This window comes from Melanerpes formicivorus, unplaced genomic scaffold, assembly GCF_026170545.1.
Source record: "Melanerpes formicivorus ecotype bairdi unplaced genomic scaffold, bMelFor1.0.p_v2 SCAF_32, whole genome shotgun sequence".
Lineage (NCBI taxonomy): Eukaryota > Metazoa > Chordata > Aves > Piciformes > Picidae > Melanerpes > Melanerpes formicivorus.
The window spans coordinates 4,781,251-4,797,073 of NW_027142384.1; the positions used below are offsets into that span (position 1 = coordinate 4,781,251).

Below are 15,823 nucleotides of genomic sequence, written 5' to 3' on the forward strand. Positions count from 1 at the left end.
TATATCAGAGTACTTAGAGCCTTTAGTCTTCAGTATCCAAGACCCCAGTTGAAGGTAAATAAAATATTTCTTACAAGGTTGCCTTCTGCTTCCCAAAGGAAATTCCTCTGTAAGTATGACAGCTTCGGTCCACTTACAGCTCCTACTGAATTTCAACTTTCTCTCCAAAGTTGTTGGGACATGAGTTTGCTGCAAGGTGAAAAACAATGGAACATAGCATCTAGAATTAAAGATATCCTTCAGTTTATTTGTTGGCTATTTTGGAAGGCACGAACAATGTAAGCATCATGGCAGAGAGACTAAACCAGTCCCCATCAAATGGGAACAGTATTTATGCAGGCACATACTAATCTTCTCAGAAAGTCACTTTATAGCTCATCACTTGTGAGAGTTGTATCATGACCTAAATAGGATGGAGGCTTTCATCTTAGCCCTTTCCACTAGAATTCTCTAAGTGCACACTCAAACACTATTAACAGGGATGTACCTGCAAGCACGCTGAATGGCAAAATCAAATCCTCTTGGTAGACATGCACGCTTTCATTGAGGTGGTGACTGGTGTTTGATCTTAAGTAAAAATAAGCAAGGTACTACTTATTGGCATGTTTACCTTTTGTTATTGCCTGACCTTTCAAAGGTTATGGTGTCAGGTGAAGGACACAAGTGACTTTCAGATGACATTGCATTCATTTGTAAGGATGCTTGAATTCCTCTTGATTCCTAAGGATGTTACATGCATCTGTCAAAAGCTCTGCTTATGCTTTCCTTTGATATATATACCCAGAATCAGAGACAGAAGCTGTAAATCAAAGTAATTGTGTTGGTTTCTTGTAAAAGATGGTTACTGTAGTTCATTTCATGGTTCAGGGGTCAGGAGGGATCTTTAAACACAATGTTGCTCAGCCTGTGTAACTTGAAGGAGTTGTTGGCTTGGTTTTGGTTTACTTTTTTTTTTTTTTTCCCTTTAAGGCTTATTTAATAACTTTGTAGGCAAAAGTATTTTGCAGTGACAGATGTCTTCAGCTGCATGTTAGCAGCCCTTCCTTTGCTCCACAGCTCTGAGTGCTTTAGACAGAATGAGAGAGGGACATGCTGAAGGAGAATTGCTTTGTACTTAACAGAATTAGAATAAGCCCAGCAAGCACATGGTTTGTGCTTAATTCCAAGAGCCTGAATCTGATCTCCCTTCTACTAATCTCTAAAGGGATTATTCCTGATTTACACCATGCTGAATGAAATCTGAATCTGGCCCTGAAAGCCTGTTCATACTTCAGACGTCTCAAGGCAGCTGACCTGCAAATATGGAAAGAGTGTAGCATCCTGCAGGTTAACTGTTTAAATTTGTCAAGCTAAGTGGACTATAGCTTGTTTAGCAGAGGTTATTTTAAAATAAGGACTCTCTCCATAGAACTGCATTGCAAGAACTCAGGCTAGAATCCATTTACCTCTACTGGACTAATAAGCCAAAGTAATTGGAGGACCCTCTTTGATACAACACACTGCTCTTTATTTGCATGGTACCTTTCATCTGAGGATATTGAATAACAAATTCATTGCAGTCCTGGAAGTTGTTCAGCCAGTCAAGTCTCTTTAATGATCTGCAGTGACTCCAGTTGCTAGCTAGTACCTTCTGTCTTTGGTCATGAGTGGCACCTGTAAGAAAAAGTCTGCAACCTAGAATGGGGTGAAGCACTGGAGTTTCTGGAATAAATGCTATGACATAGCTCTCTGGTGTGAGGAAAACTGATTTTTATTTGCATAAGTTCATTTAGTGTTCAATGAAGTACTAAAGGCAAACAGCAGTTTTGAATGGGGAAGCACAGGTTACCTTTAGATTGTCGTGGCTAACTCCTTTACAGCCCCAAACTGATATACTTTTTAGTTTTATTTTGATAGCCTTAAAATGAGCATGTAGACAATGTCTCTGTCATACTTGTCTGTATCATGACCAAAGTGGGATACACATTTTTCTAGGGTTGCTTTAAAGAAAAGTGGCATATTGGACACCTGTGCATGTTCTCAAAGGAACAGGCCACATTTGTCATTGCTGCAAAGCAGAATTTAGTGTGGTGACACACTTGCACAGTGTTTGAACTACTTAAATGCAGCCTTATAATATTGGAGAGTGAGATGAGTGGCCTCATGTGGTGGCCTGCCTTGAAAATTTTATTCTTGACTTCTTTTGTCAGCTTTCATTTCCCAATAACTGTTGTTATCTCCTGAGTATTGAGATGTTTCAAGCTTTGAACTACAGTAGTGCTACATAGCAATCAGAGTTGTTAATATTTATAAACACTAAAAGCATGGGGGACATGAATGACTGACTCAAATGTCTTAATTACTGCCTTTGGGAAGAGATGGTAAATGGCTGTCTCAGCAGACTAGCAGGGTGTATGCACAGAGGGAAATGACAAGGCACACACAAAGTTGTTTAGATGACAGCAGAAGGTCCTGTGTTTATAGACCGTAGGATACCTATAGCCCAAAAGTCACACAGTGTAGTGAATTCTGAGACACTTGTCAAAAAGGTGCAGTCCAGGAAGATTTTGCTCACACTGGTTCAGTTATCCCATACAAACATCTGCTCCTGCTGTGGAGCTGAGCTACCTTTTCCTGTCTGAAAGTGTGGCAATGATGTTAAATACACTGAAGGAAATTTGACATGCACAGTTGTTTGACTGGAGAATACCCTTTATTTTCTTTACAGTGAGTAAGGAAGTCTGCTACTTCACCCAAGGCATAATTTAGTTTTATTGCTGGTTGCTCCAAGTTGTTAGCCATGACTAATGTAAGCTTTGTCTGTCTATCAGCAGAGACTGGAGGAGCTAATGACTGTATTCCTGGAGAAGAGACTTCATTGATACAAGCTGAAATAGCTGGTGAGCGATGCTCTGAGCAGTTTGCATTAAGTATAAAAATCCCAGTTGGTTTTGTGTCTATAGTTTCTGTAACAAGCCCAGAAAACCATATAGCAAGATTTCCTCAAAAAGTAATCATTATTTTCTCAGGCCCACTCTTCTCTACTCACCTGACAGAAACCAGAATAAGGAAATGTAAGGGAATGTGTGATTTAGTGAGGGAATCACACCTCCTGGTTAACCTTGTGCCATGCAAAGCTCTCCCCTCCTGTGTCCTCTCCCCTGCAGCAATGTGTGCATCAACCTGAGTCTGCTTTGTTGGAATGGAGCAGGGCTGGAGTTTCTTTTGGAGCTTTTGCCATTTGAATGAATCTAATTGCTCTAAAAATTCTCTCCATCTGTATCGCCACTGTTGAGTAAGAGACTTTTTCTCCTTACTTTGCTCTGCAATGAGCTGGCCGCACTAAGACCACTGCCACAGCAGATGCAGAGGTGGAGAATCTTCCAAATATACCACATGCCAAATATAAACTGTACTGCCTTTCTGAACTGGTTAATGTTGTTTAGCTGACATTTCTGTGATGTAGGAAAAGCTGCATGTTATTGGCCAAGCACTCCATAATTTTCTAGTTTTTCTAAAATGGATGCCAGCACTTGGAAATATTGAGTAATTTTTAATTGAAGGGATGTGATCAGTAGGTGATTAGTTTATGAAGTGCCTTGGATGTGTGCTGTGTTGCAGAGACAAGCCATCTGGAGCGAGCCTGTGGTTTAGCTTCTGTAATGAGTACCCATGGACTGCAATGCCAGAATCACCAGCTTTGTGTTGATGAAGATCTTGAGTAATTCAATTCATTTTCACAGATCTAAAGGAACTAAATTGGGAGCATAATTTGGCCCGAAGTTTTGGTTCAAACCTCTTAATTATTAAGCCAGAATCATTGATGCATTTTCCAGGATCTTAACTATAACCAGGTACTGCAAATCAGACTGTGCAGTTCTTTTCTGTCTGCAGCTTTTACCAAATTCACTCTTGCCAGATTTTCACCCCGTTTTGCCTGAATGAGCAGTGTGGCTCCCTTAGGTGTTTCTTGTGTTTGCTGCTACTTTAATCTGCAAGCATAGTTCTCTGCCTCTGATCTTCAGGGTAGGCGGGCAGGGTAGAAGAATGATAGAATGGTTTGGGTTGGAAGGGACCTTGGGACCTTCATAGGTCATCTAGTCCAAACCCTGTGCAGTGAGCAGGCTCATCTTCAGGTGGATCAGGTTGCTCAGAGCCCCATTCAGCCTGATCCTGAATGTTTCCAGGGATGGCTCATCTACCATCTCTCTTGGCAACCTGTGGCAGTAGTACTGTCTCACTGGTGAGAGTTATTGGGCAGAAGAGTCCTGTCATAAGCCTGTCTTGGTTATAAAGCCTGTAGCTTGCATTGCTGCAGGATGCCTGGGCGGTACCATTACTGGGCACCTAAAGCAGCAGTGCCTGTGTTGCCAGTCTGGTATCTGCTGGAATTAATTAATCTAAAATGAAGATTGATTTGCAACATCACACCAAAATTAATCCTCCCTCTTTCCTAAATCATCGCTACACAGTTGTTGTTTTTTTTTTTGCTGGTCTGATCAATCATGGTGATGTACAGTGTTAAAGCTCAAATCCAAACTGCTGTCTTGTGTCCCATGCATCAAGAGGTGTAGGAAGGAGTGAGGGTGACTGGAGGAAATGACTGGAAGTAACTGAAAGAAAAAAAGCCCTGAGAATGCTTTGATCTGAAGCTGAATGTCCCTGCTGTGTACTTTCAGGAGAGGGGCACAGTTAGCATGTAAGTGGGTGTCTGCTATTTGATGTGCTGAGAACAAGGTGTCAGAGCCTTTAGCTTCTCATCTGACTTTATCTTGCATTTTCCATCTCAGTTTTTCCTTGTGTTTAAGAAACTTTTTTTTTTTTCACTCTCTTGTTCTGGGAAACATTCCATGCAAAGCCAAATTTCCTGCAACTTAAGCAAGCTGTTTGTAACACAGAAGCAAAGAGGTGCAGGAGCTATGGTCTTGCATAAAAATGCATAACTTTCTTTTTATCCTCCCCAAAGTTAAGTGAGCAATACTTTAATGAAGCATTTAATGGAGGGAGGGGGAAAAAAAGGCAGCTGCTATGTGCTGTAGATTGTTCTCATATCCCTACAGGAAATATTATTTTCAGATTAAATCCCTTACTGTTTCCTGTGTCACTGCAAAGCAAATAATAAGTAGGACAAAAAGCTCTGGTCTTCCCTGGTTTGGATTATCAGCCCCTCTCAGAAGATCAAGCATCCATGCCAGCACTTTTTCATGGTAAAAGATGACTAAATTTCATAGCAGATTTTCCTCCAGTTGAATGCTGCTAATGACTGTGAACAAGAATGAAAATGTAAGCAGAAGTTTGAAAATTTCAATTTCAGTATTTGAACTTAAGCTGATGCTTGCCTTCCCCAAAAGAATTTAAGATTGTCAATTTTCCTGGGTTTTATTGTGATTTCCCCAAAGCCATGCAATCCATGACAGACCCAGGAGTAAATCAGGTTCTTGCTGTGAGCACAGAAGAGTGACATGCTCTGAACACTGGCACATGATGAACAAGCCAGAGGGCTCTCACTCAGTAAGAGGTGACTCACTCAGGTAATTCCTTTTTTAAACAGCAGAACTGGATTCAAGCAGCTTCAAGCAGCTTCAGATAGCCAAAGGAATAAACTTCAGACTAATACCTTATGATTTGTGTCCTTACTTCCTTTTTCCCCTGTAGTGACTGTGTCAGTGGATAACATTGGGAAGGGGACCTCTGCCATATGTGGGCATAATAAAAACTAGCAAGGTCTATCAAACTACCACAGGAAAAGTAGGAGCGCCTCTCTTGCCTTCTAATGTATGGGAAAGAAAAGCAGTTATCTAAATAGAGCATTTGGACAAGCTGAGCATGAATTTTCTCCACACAAGTACCTCTTGGAGCAAGGGAGAAGACATATTTTCATATATATATATACACACACAACTATCTATCAACCCATGCTTGATCAAGGATAAACACTTCTGACTGTTATGTGTGAAATGTCTAGAATGTATCTGTGCTATTCTGCTGATACAAGCCTGAAACACTGGCTTCCCAACTGCACATTCCAAAAACATCTGGTTAACACTTGGCCCCTCTACCTGTGGTGCTGCTATGGCCACTGCTTTCAGAAGATGGATTTCAGTTTGTAAGTACTCTTCAGTTGTGGGCTGAGTACTGGTGACCTACAGTTTCAGGGAAACAAGATAATACTTTATCTTTGCTCTGACAGAAGTCCGTGATACAATCTCCTATTCCAGCCTTTGAAATGGTCCTCTGCTCATTTTTAAAGTGAGCAGAAGGGGATAGACTTGACTTTGGATAGGACTCTGGATTCAAGACTGGGTTTCATTTAATGTCTGCTATAGAAGAGCTGGGAACTCCAGTTTAGTGTGGTTTTGCCAGCTATAGACTGTAGCTACTACTTTGCACCTCTTCCAGAGCTTGCCTGATTTTAATATTTCTTTTCTATCCCCTTTTAAAATGTGCTATCACAATAAAAACCTTGGGAACAGAGCTGGGTGAGTCTGCAAAGGGCACTGAAGTATTGATATCCGTAGGCATCTACCGTTTGGAAAGCTGAAATGAAGATGGCTTGTTCCATGGGGAAGTCACAGATGCCCAAACTTTAAGGTCATGGAGACACATGGGGAGCCTTTGATTTAGCAGTATAAAGTGACTCTGGTATTATAAAAATACACTATGGTCTGCCTTTTCCCCCCCTGTCTTTATGGGTTCTTCTTGTCCCATGTTGTGCAAGCATGACTGAGGAGTAATTAAAATATACCAGAGTAATATCCCTAGAGACTCCACTGTTTGGATGGGTAGAGGAAAATTGGATGCTTACTTCATCCTAAATATACCTATTTATGAAATAAAAGTGTGCTTCCATTTGCTGGACAGGTGGTTTATGATACCTGATGCTTCAATGTATCAGCTATTTAACTGAAGCTTAAGTTAGGTTTTGGTTTTGAAAGCTACAGCCTTGTAACCCTTAATGTACTAGTTGAGAATAATGAGTGTGGCTCATTTATTGGAAGTGTTTATGGCCAGGTTGGATGGGGCTTTGAGCAGCCTGATCTAGGGGAAGGTGTCCCTGCCCACGGCAGGAGGATTTCAACTAGATGATCATTAAGGTCCCTTCCAACCCAAACCACTCCATGATTCTATGATTAATTGCTCTTGATCACCATTTTTGCAAATGACAGCATGTGGTTGGCAGTGTGCTAAGAGCAGTTGTCCCTCATTTGGTGGCCCTGCTTGGGCCAAGAGGTGGACAGTCCTTGGAGAAGGTGAAAGCAGAGGTGAAGTCCAGCCACAATGACCCTTGAGCAGTGAAGGAGTTACAGGAATGAATCAGTAGTGCCCCATGAGATCATAGTTTGGATGATTGACAGGCCCAAAGTAACCGCAAAGGTGTCAACTTTTCAAGCAGAAAAACCTTGGTGGGTGGAGGAATTGCTGCTTCACTGGAGGCCCTGTAAGCTTACATGCCATATGGATTTAAATTACTCTGGTATCTTCTCAAATGTTATTCTCATACTTCACACGCAGTTATCGAGGGTGGAGAAAGCTGCTACCACAACACTGATCTTTTCTTCTCCAGCATGATAAAATCTAGACCAGTGTTTTCACCCTCCTCTTGGTCACAGCACTGAGAAGAGGGTTGGAATTGTGGCAGTAGTACCCATGCTAGGGAATGTGGTTTTGTTTTGCAGGACTTCCTGACTGAGGCAGTTCCATTTTTCTCCCAGACGTGTTTTTTTCTTAATTTCTGTGACTTTTCAGGTGAGGAAGCACTGAGAGTGTTGTCCTGGGTGTACTGGGCTGGCAGTGAGGACAAAAAGTGCAAAGGAAAGCCATTGAATAGAGTCAGAGCTCAGAGAAGCCAAGTAAAACAAGCATCTAGGAAAAAAGCCTGGCTTCAGGGACTCATTTCCTTAGGAAGTACAGTAGAGAGTGAAAACATGTGGGGTGACTACGATATAAAGGAAAGCCATGCTCATACTTGGCACAAGGCCCTGCATTTTGGCAGTTGGGGTAGGGCTTGATTTCCATGTATCTCTCCTGGTCTCACGTGAGTGGCTCTCATGGACAGGACTCTTATTCCATCTGCCCCCTTTCAGTGGCAATCACAGACAAAGCTGTTGGCAGAATCCGTATTGGGAATAATATGTCACTGCTACCCCATAATATAACAATAGTCTTGCAGAGAGGAGCATGTTCTCTGCCGTAACCACGGGAAGTGGAGCTGCTTCTTATTTTAAGAATAATCTGGTTTCTTTGAGTTGGGGGAAAACTGCTTGCCTTCTGAAATGAAAGAGAGCACAAATGCCAGGGAAGCAGCTCCTGTGCTGGGAATTTGCTTAGAGTGCAGGAGATTGGTGTGGGGCTCATCTGACTGAGTGCGGGCATCTGCAGTGCATGCACTGCTGTCAGAGCAGGTTACCTCTCCTCCTTTTGTAAGGCCCAAAGAGAAATAGGTACTTTAGCATGTGATTAATCTCATTTTAAAGGGAAAAATAAAAGCTCTGGAGGTGGGACTTGATCCCTGTTAACAGTTGAAGCCTTGATGACTTGCTTGTACATTGAGGTAACCTTAGATCAGATGGGTCCTGCCTCAGCATGGCCATGAGTGAGCTCTCATTAACCTCTTTGCAAAGGATGCAAATGCCAGAGGGTAGAGGCCAGGGCATCTAAACTGAGAGAGCTAATACTGGTTTTGTGGTTTTCTTCTTCTGTTGAAAATTGAAGACCTAATGTTGTGTCTGTCAGGTAAGCTGATGGGAGGTTTTCAGAGCCTAAACACCACTGAATTGTCTGCACCTTACTGAAAGATTGAGAGCTCTGCCTGTTTGCTTCTTTATATCACTAAAAAAATATGGCATTTTATTATCTGTTATCTGTTGAAAGGATATATAGGTGTTGTGCCTTGTAGATGAGTGTGAAAGACGTGGAGAAACTTCTTTATAATCCAGAATAAACAGGATCTTGTTCTTCTTTCTGTAAGAAGGAAAAAAAAACAAACTAATGAACCATTTGGTTCAGACCTGTGCTAAGACCCCAGGACCCAAGCTCTTTATTGAAAAAGCTTACTGTATATAAACAAAGAATCAAAACCCAAATAATCCATCACATTGATGTGTGGTTTAGCTGAAAATGAACCCAGCTGGTGTCTTCCACCTGTGTATATTCCCAGTCCATCTTACAGGTGAGACAAAGGCCATCGGTGAGTGAAGCCTTTTGTAAAATGTTTGTTTTCCACAGGAGAAAACAACGTCCTCAGGTATTTAATATTTATCCTTGTCCCCTGATTGAAAGGATGCTGTCAGCCCTCTGCCACAGGGCAAACATTCACACATTATTTCCTGAAATGAAAGAACAGGAGCATTTAAGTTCCAGTGAAGCGTTGCTGCTTTGTCAAAGTCTGGTTAAGCCTGAAACTTGCCTTTGTGCTACGGTTTTGAGTAAGCCAGAAAAGAGGGTTTCTGGTATGCCAGATACTGTACCTCATGTTTTGGGCTGCATTGCTGTGTCTAGAAGGTTGAGGAGGAGATGGCTTTTCCTGTCTTAAAGAGCCATTCACAGCTTCCTGGTGTTCTGAAACATCAGTTGCCGGTGAGAAACCTGGGGATGGAGTTTCTCCTGCAGGAATATCTGATCCTTGTAATTTCTGTGGTGATTTCTCTTTGTACACACTGTTCAGATGCTCCTGTCTGATGCTTTGTAGCAGAGGATTCATGAGCTCTCTTTTCAGCTGGATAACTCTGCTGTGTATGCAAGTCAACACTGATATTCTAACACTTTAATCTGATAGCCCATTGCTCTTACACATGTTCGCTGTCATTGCAAAAAAGTGCTTTTGTTGGCTTTTCTCAGGAAGGGGTGTGGCCGGTTGACGTTGCCCCCTTAAGAAAGGGAATATGGTGGACGGAAGTTGGTAAAGGGAAGGAATAGTCTAAACTAATTTCATTGGAAGAGTGGGAGGAAGCACCCTCTGAACTGGGAGTGTAGGAAAGATATCTTGGGCACTCCGGCATTTTATTTTCAGTCTTGCTTCCGTCTTTGCTTCGTGCAGCAGCTCTGCCTGTGCTGGGCTTTCTGCCAAGGCCTCGGCCTTGAAGACCAGATAACAGCCGGTATTAACTCCTTTCCAATTAACACAAACTGCTTCTAACTTTTTTTTTCCTCTCTTTTCCTTCTCTTTCTATCCCATTCTGGGGAAAGGGGGGGAAGAGAGGGGAAAGCGGAGGTGGGGGACCCCTCTGCCGAGGGGGGATTACTCTCATTTCTGTGTTGCTCTGTTGTATATCTTTGTATATATTGTAGATATTGTAAATTTGTAAATATTCCCCTGCAAATCCTACATTTGCTTTGTAAATATAGCTCCACTGCTTTGCTAATTCAGCTTGCGAGTTTTTTTTTCCTTTCCCTTCAATTTTTTTTTTTCCTTTACCCTACAAGGGGGAAGGGAGGAGGCTTCTTGGCCTTATCCTTCCATCCCACGACATTTTTTTTATTGGCGCCCAACGTGGGGCAGATAATTAGTTCAATTTATTATTTGATTGATTTAGTGTTTTCCAGCTGAATTAGCAAACATGAAGGTATTGTGGTTTGTGGAGCGATTATTCTTTTCAATTTTTGGGGCTCTGGTTTACAGGTATTGTTTGGGTTTGATTTTGGATTACCTGGGTAAATATTTGGTGCGGACAATTTATATGTGGGTTATGTATAGAGTTAAATTATGGTATGGAAAATGTATTAATTTGTTATGGCCAGTGAGATACAGGAATGTTACCTCCACCACTCTCCCAATTGAGATAAAGGGTTTTAAGATTCCGCCTGAGGAGACAGTAACTTTAGGTGATGCCTGGGATCCAAAGGTGATTTATTTCATGTCTATAATTCTGCTGATGGTGATAATTAACGTGTATCTCCTGATTTCTTTACGGCGAGAGAGAAAGGTGTCCAGAGCTTGTTTTGTTATTAAAACTAGATCAAAAAGAAAACACCGTGGCTCTAGGTCAGTCCCAGAGACATCTAGTGACGAAGAGTGTGCAGAATCCGTGTCAGCTAAAAAGAAGGCTAAAAAGTTAATTGGTAAAGCAGCTCTAAATGACTTTGCTGATTCTAGCAAGCAGCCAAGGGCATCGGCTGGTATCAACATGGCACCTACTCCTTCTCCCACTTCTTCTCCTTCTTCTTCTTCTCCATCGGCCAGCAATGGAGCAACGTCACTTCCACCCACTCCCTCGGTGGGACCGGGAGTCACTGCCCCAGCAGCTGATTTATCTCAGGACCTGTCAGCTTCCATTCAGGTGGCTGTAAATTCAAACACAGCTCCAGTTAAGGTGGCTCCTTTAAAGACTAGAGCTGGAAAGGGCAAAGATGGAGAAGAAGAGGAGGAGACTGATCCTGGTGAGGGGCCCTCTACTCTAAAAGATCCTGCTCAGGAGGAAGAGAAGGTTTGTTTTAAAGATCTAGCTAACCTAGTGAGATCAAAGCAGGATAGAGATGAAGCTAGGAAAGCAGCTGGCAAAGGTGGCTCTCAGCTTAAAGAGATCCTTAGGAGAATGACAGCAGGATTTTACGGGCAAAGAATTCAGGGAGATGAAGATGATATTACGGACTGTTCTTCGCCACGGGAGGAATTGCGAAATGTCCGTAAAGATTTCACCAGGGCAGATAAGGAGCCAGTTCTAGCTTGGCTTAGTAGGTGTTACGATACAGGTGCTTCAGCTCTAACAGTTGGAGACAAGTCAGCAGCTCAGTTAGGAACTCTCTCAAGGGACAATGGAATAGATAGACATCTAGGCGAAGCTCTCGGTAAGGTTAATCTGTGGATACGCCTTTTAATAGTGGTTGCCCTGAGATATCCTTCCCGAGATGATCTTCCATGGAATCCTAAACCCTGGACTACCATAGATGAGGGAATTAAGCGCTTGAGAGAATTTGCTGTTAGAGAGCTACTCTATGGTGAACATGAAACTCTGAATCCTGATGACATTCCTGTGGGTATTGGTCTTGCTAAAAAGATCATCAAACTTGCTCCTTCCAATTATGCAAACATTCTGGCAAGCAGAATTGTGTCAAGAAGTTATGGTGGAGCTTCTCCTACGGTTGGCCAATTCAGTGATCAAATGAGACAATTGGAGGATAGCATGACACGTGGTTCTTTGGTTTCAGCCATTGAAACTCTGTCTGGAAAAATTGAGAATTGCATGAGAGAGTTAAAAGATGAATTTAGAAATTCCATATCCCAATTGGCACAAAGGGATAATTTCAGTTCTTCCTCCAGGTGGATACAAGTTTCATCTGTGAGGAATACACGTCCTCCAAGGAGGACATTCCAAAACAGGTCATTCCAAAACAGACCACCAAGGCAATCACGTAGAACTATTTGGATAACTCTGCGTGATCAGTTTGGTGAGAACATGAACCGCTGGGATGGCCAACCAACTTCTAATCTTTTCAGGAGATTGAGGGAATTGCAAAGTGGCAGAACCCGAGGTAGTAATACCAGAAGGGTAGCTGTTACTTCCACAGTTCCCCAGAACGACTCTTATGGCTCCAACAGTGGCTCCAGTTATAACATGCAAAGTTATAACCCTGCAAACTATGTGCAATGCACATGTGCGCATGTTCCCCATAACTAGGGGTGCCCTGCCTCCCGCCAGGGGGAGGAGAGGGATAGCAGAGATAACAGAATCTATTGGGATGTGTACATCCAGTGGCCTGGCACTTCACAATTTTGGAAGTACAGGGCCTTGGTTGACACAGGAGCTCAGTGCACCATAATACCATCAAATTATCAGGGATCGGAGTCTATAACTATTCTGGGAGTCACTGGTGGATCTCAAGAGTTAAGTAAGGTAGAGGTTAATATAAGTCTAACTGGTAAACAATGGAGGAAGCATACAGTTGTGACCGGACCTGATGCACCTTGTATTTTGGGAATTGATTTTCTGAGAGAAGGGCGTTTCAAAGACCCTAAAGGTTACAAATGGGCTTTTGGAGTAGCTTCAATAGAAATTGATGGACAAAAATTGAAGCTGTCTGCCAGACCTGAACTTTCTGATGAATCTGCAGTTGTGGGACAACATAAGATACAGGACATTAAATTGCCGGTTGCTTCTCAGACTGTGCATCACAGACAATACAGAACCAACCGTGACTCTTTGTTGCCCATTCAGAATCTGATTCGTCAGTTGGAAAGTCAGAAAGTCGTCAGCAAAACTCATTCACCTTTCAACAGTCCAGTGTGGCCTGTGCGGAAGCAGAATGGAGACTGGCGTCTGACGGTAGACTACCGAGCCCTAAATGAAGTGACACCACCTATGAGTGCAGCAGTGCCAGACATGATGGAGCTTCAGTATGAGCTGGAATCCAAAGAGGCCAAATGGTATGCTACCATAGACATTGCTAATGCATTTTTCTCTATTCCCATAGCAGAGGAATGCAGGCCTCAGTTTGCTTTCACCTGGAGAGGAATCCAGTACACTTTCAACAGACTGCCAATGGGCTGGATCCACAGCTCAAGCATCTGTCATGCAGTGATCCACGATGCTCTGGAGAAAGGAGGTGCTCCAGAACACATCCAGTTCATCGATGATATCATCGTCTGGGGTAAAACTGCTGAGGAAGTCTTCAAGAAAGGTAAAAATAATCATTGACATTCTTCTGAATGCAGGTTTTGCCATCAAGCGAGACAAGGTGAAAGGACCTACCACAGAGATTCAGTTTCTGGGAGTGCGGTGGCAGGATGGACGCCGACACATTCCAGTGGATGTGGTAAATAGAGTCTCTACCATGGCAAGTCCCACAAACAAGCAAGAGACCCTACGTTTCTTGGGGATAGTGGGATTTTGGAGACTGCACATTCCTGGATACAGTCAGATTGTGAAACCTCTGTATGATGTGACTCGAAAGAGAAACCATTTCCACTGGGGACCTGAACAGCAAGCAGCCTTTGACCAGATAAAACAAGAGGTGATTCAAGCAATGGGTCTGGGACCAGTCCGAGATGGTCCAGACATTAAGAACATTTTGTACACGGCTGCAAGTGACAATGGTCCAACCTGGTGCTTGTGGCAAAAAGCTCCAGGTGAGACACGTGGACGACCTCTTGGTTTCTGGAGTCGAGGTTACAGAGGTTCAGAGGCTAATTATACTCCAACAGAGAAAGAAATCTTAGCTGCCTATGAAGGAGTAAAAGCATCTTCTGAAGTGATTGGAACTGAATCACAACTTCTTCTAGCTCCCAGATTACCAGTTTTGAATTGGATGTTCAAAGGCAAAGGCTCCACACCACATCATGCCACAGACTCAACATGGTCTAAGTGGATGGCTCTGATAACACAGAGAGCTCGAATGGGAAATCTTGAAAGACCTGGTCTAGTGGAGGTGATCTCAAGTTGGCCTGAAGGCATCAACTGTGCCAAACCTCCAGAGGAGAAAGTAACTCGTGCTGAGGAAGCTCCTCCTTACAATGACCTTTCTGATGATGAAAAGAAATACGCTTTGTTCACAGACGGCTCCTGTCGTCTTGTTGGAAACAAGCGAAGGTGGAAGTCTGCAGTGTGGAGTCCAACACGCCGAGTTGCAGAGGCGAAAGATGGAGAAGGAGAATCCAGTCAGTTCGCAGAGGTAAAAGCTGTCCAGTTAGCTCTCGACGTGGCTGAACGTGAGAGATGGCCAAAGCTTTATCTCTACACCGACTCATGGATGGTAGCCAATGCTCTATGGGGTTGGCTAAAGAACTGGAAGAAGAGTGGTTGGCAGAGGAAAGGAAAACCCATTTGGGCAGCCAACCTATGGCAGGACATTGCTGATCGAATCGAGAGAATTCCAGTGAAAGTGAGACACATCGATGCTCACATTCCTAAGAGCAAAGCTACTGAGGAACAGCAACACAACCATCAGGCAGATCTAGCTGCAAGAGTTTCTCAAGTAGACATGGACTCTAATCTTGATCTCGACTGGAAACACCGAGGTGAGATATTCTTAGCTCGGTGGGCTCACGATTCGTCAGGACATCAAGGCAGAGATGCAACATACCAATGGGCTCGTGACAGATCCATAGACATTTCCATGGATGCTATCACGCAAGTCATCCATGACTGTGACATTTGTGCTGCTATTAAGCAGGCAAAACGACTTAAGCCCTTGTGGTATGGTGACAGATGGTCCAAGTACAAGTATGGTGAAGCTTGGCAGATTGACTACATCGCTCTACCACGTTCTCGTTCTGGTAAGCAATACGTGCTTACTATGGTAGAGGCAAACACTGGATGGTTGGAAACTTATCCAGTTCCACATGCAACTGCACACAACACCATTCTCAGTCTGGAGAGACAGATCCTATGGAGACACGGAACTCCAGAGAGGATTGAGTCAGACAACGGAACTCATTTCAAGAACAACCTTGTAAAGAACTGGGCAAAAGAGCACGGTATTGAGTGGATATTCCACATTCCCTACTATGCACCAGCTTCAGGGAAGATTGAACGCTACAACGGTTTGTTGAAGACCACTCTCAAAGCCATGGGAGGTGGATCTTTGAAAAACTGGGAAAAACATTTAGCACAAGCAACCTGGCTGGTAAATAGCAGAGGTTCAGTGAACCGAGCTGGACCTGCACATTCAGATTTGCTACGAAAAGTAGAAGGTGATAGAGTTCCTGTTGTTAGAGAAAAGAATCTGTTAGGTAAAACTGTTTGGGTATTTTCACCCTCAGGAGAGGCTAAACCTGTCCGAGGGGTGGTTTCAGCTGAAGGTCCGGGTCACACTTATTGGGTAATGCAAGAGAATGGTGAAATTCAGTGTATTCCACAAAGAAATTTAACTTTAGCTGAAAGAGGTTAATTTCAAACTGTTGTACAGCTAC

At 43.1% G+C, this 15,823-nt stretch overlaps 1 protein-coding gene across 2 annotated transcripts in view; it reads left to right on the forward strand.

The window, feature by feature from the left end:
* ST3GAL1 (ST3 beta-galactoside alpha-2,3-sialyltransferase 1) overlaps positions 1-15,823 on the forward strand; it is a 77,802-nt gene that overhangs the window by 11,850 nt on the left and 50,129 nt on the right. Inside the window, exon 2 of one of the 2 annotated variants that reach the window (XM_068155491.1) lies at positions 2,814-2,879. The exons of the other annotated variant lie outside the window; for it this stretch is intronic. The gene's annotated coding sequence lies outside the window, so the exon portion shown is untranslated. The remainder of the gene's footprint in view (positions 1-2,813; positions 2,880-15,823) is intronic. 2 annotated transcript variants of the gene reach the window in all.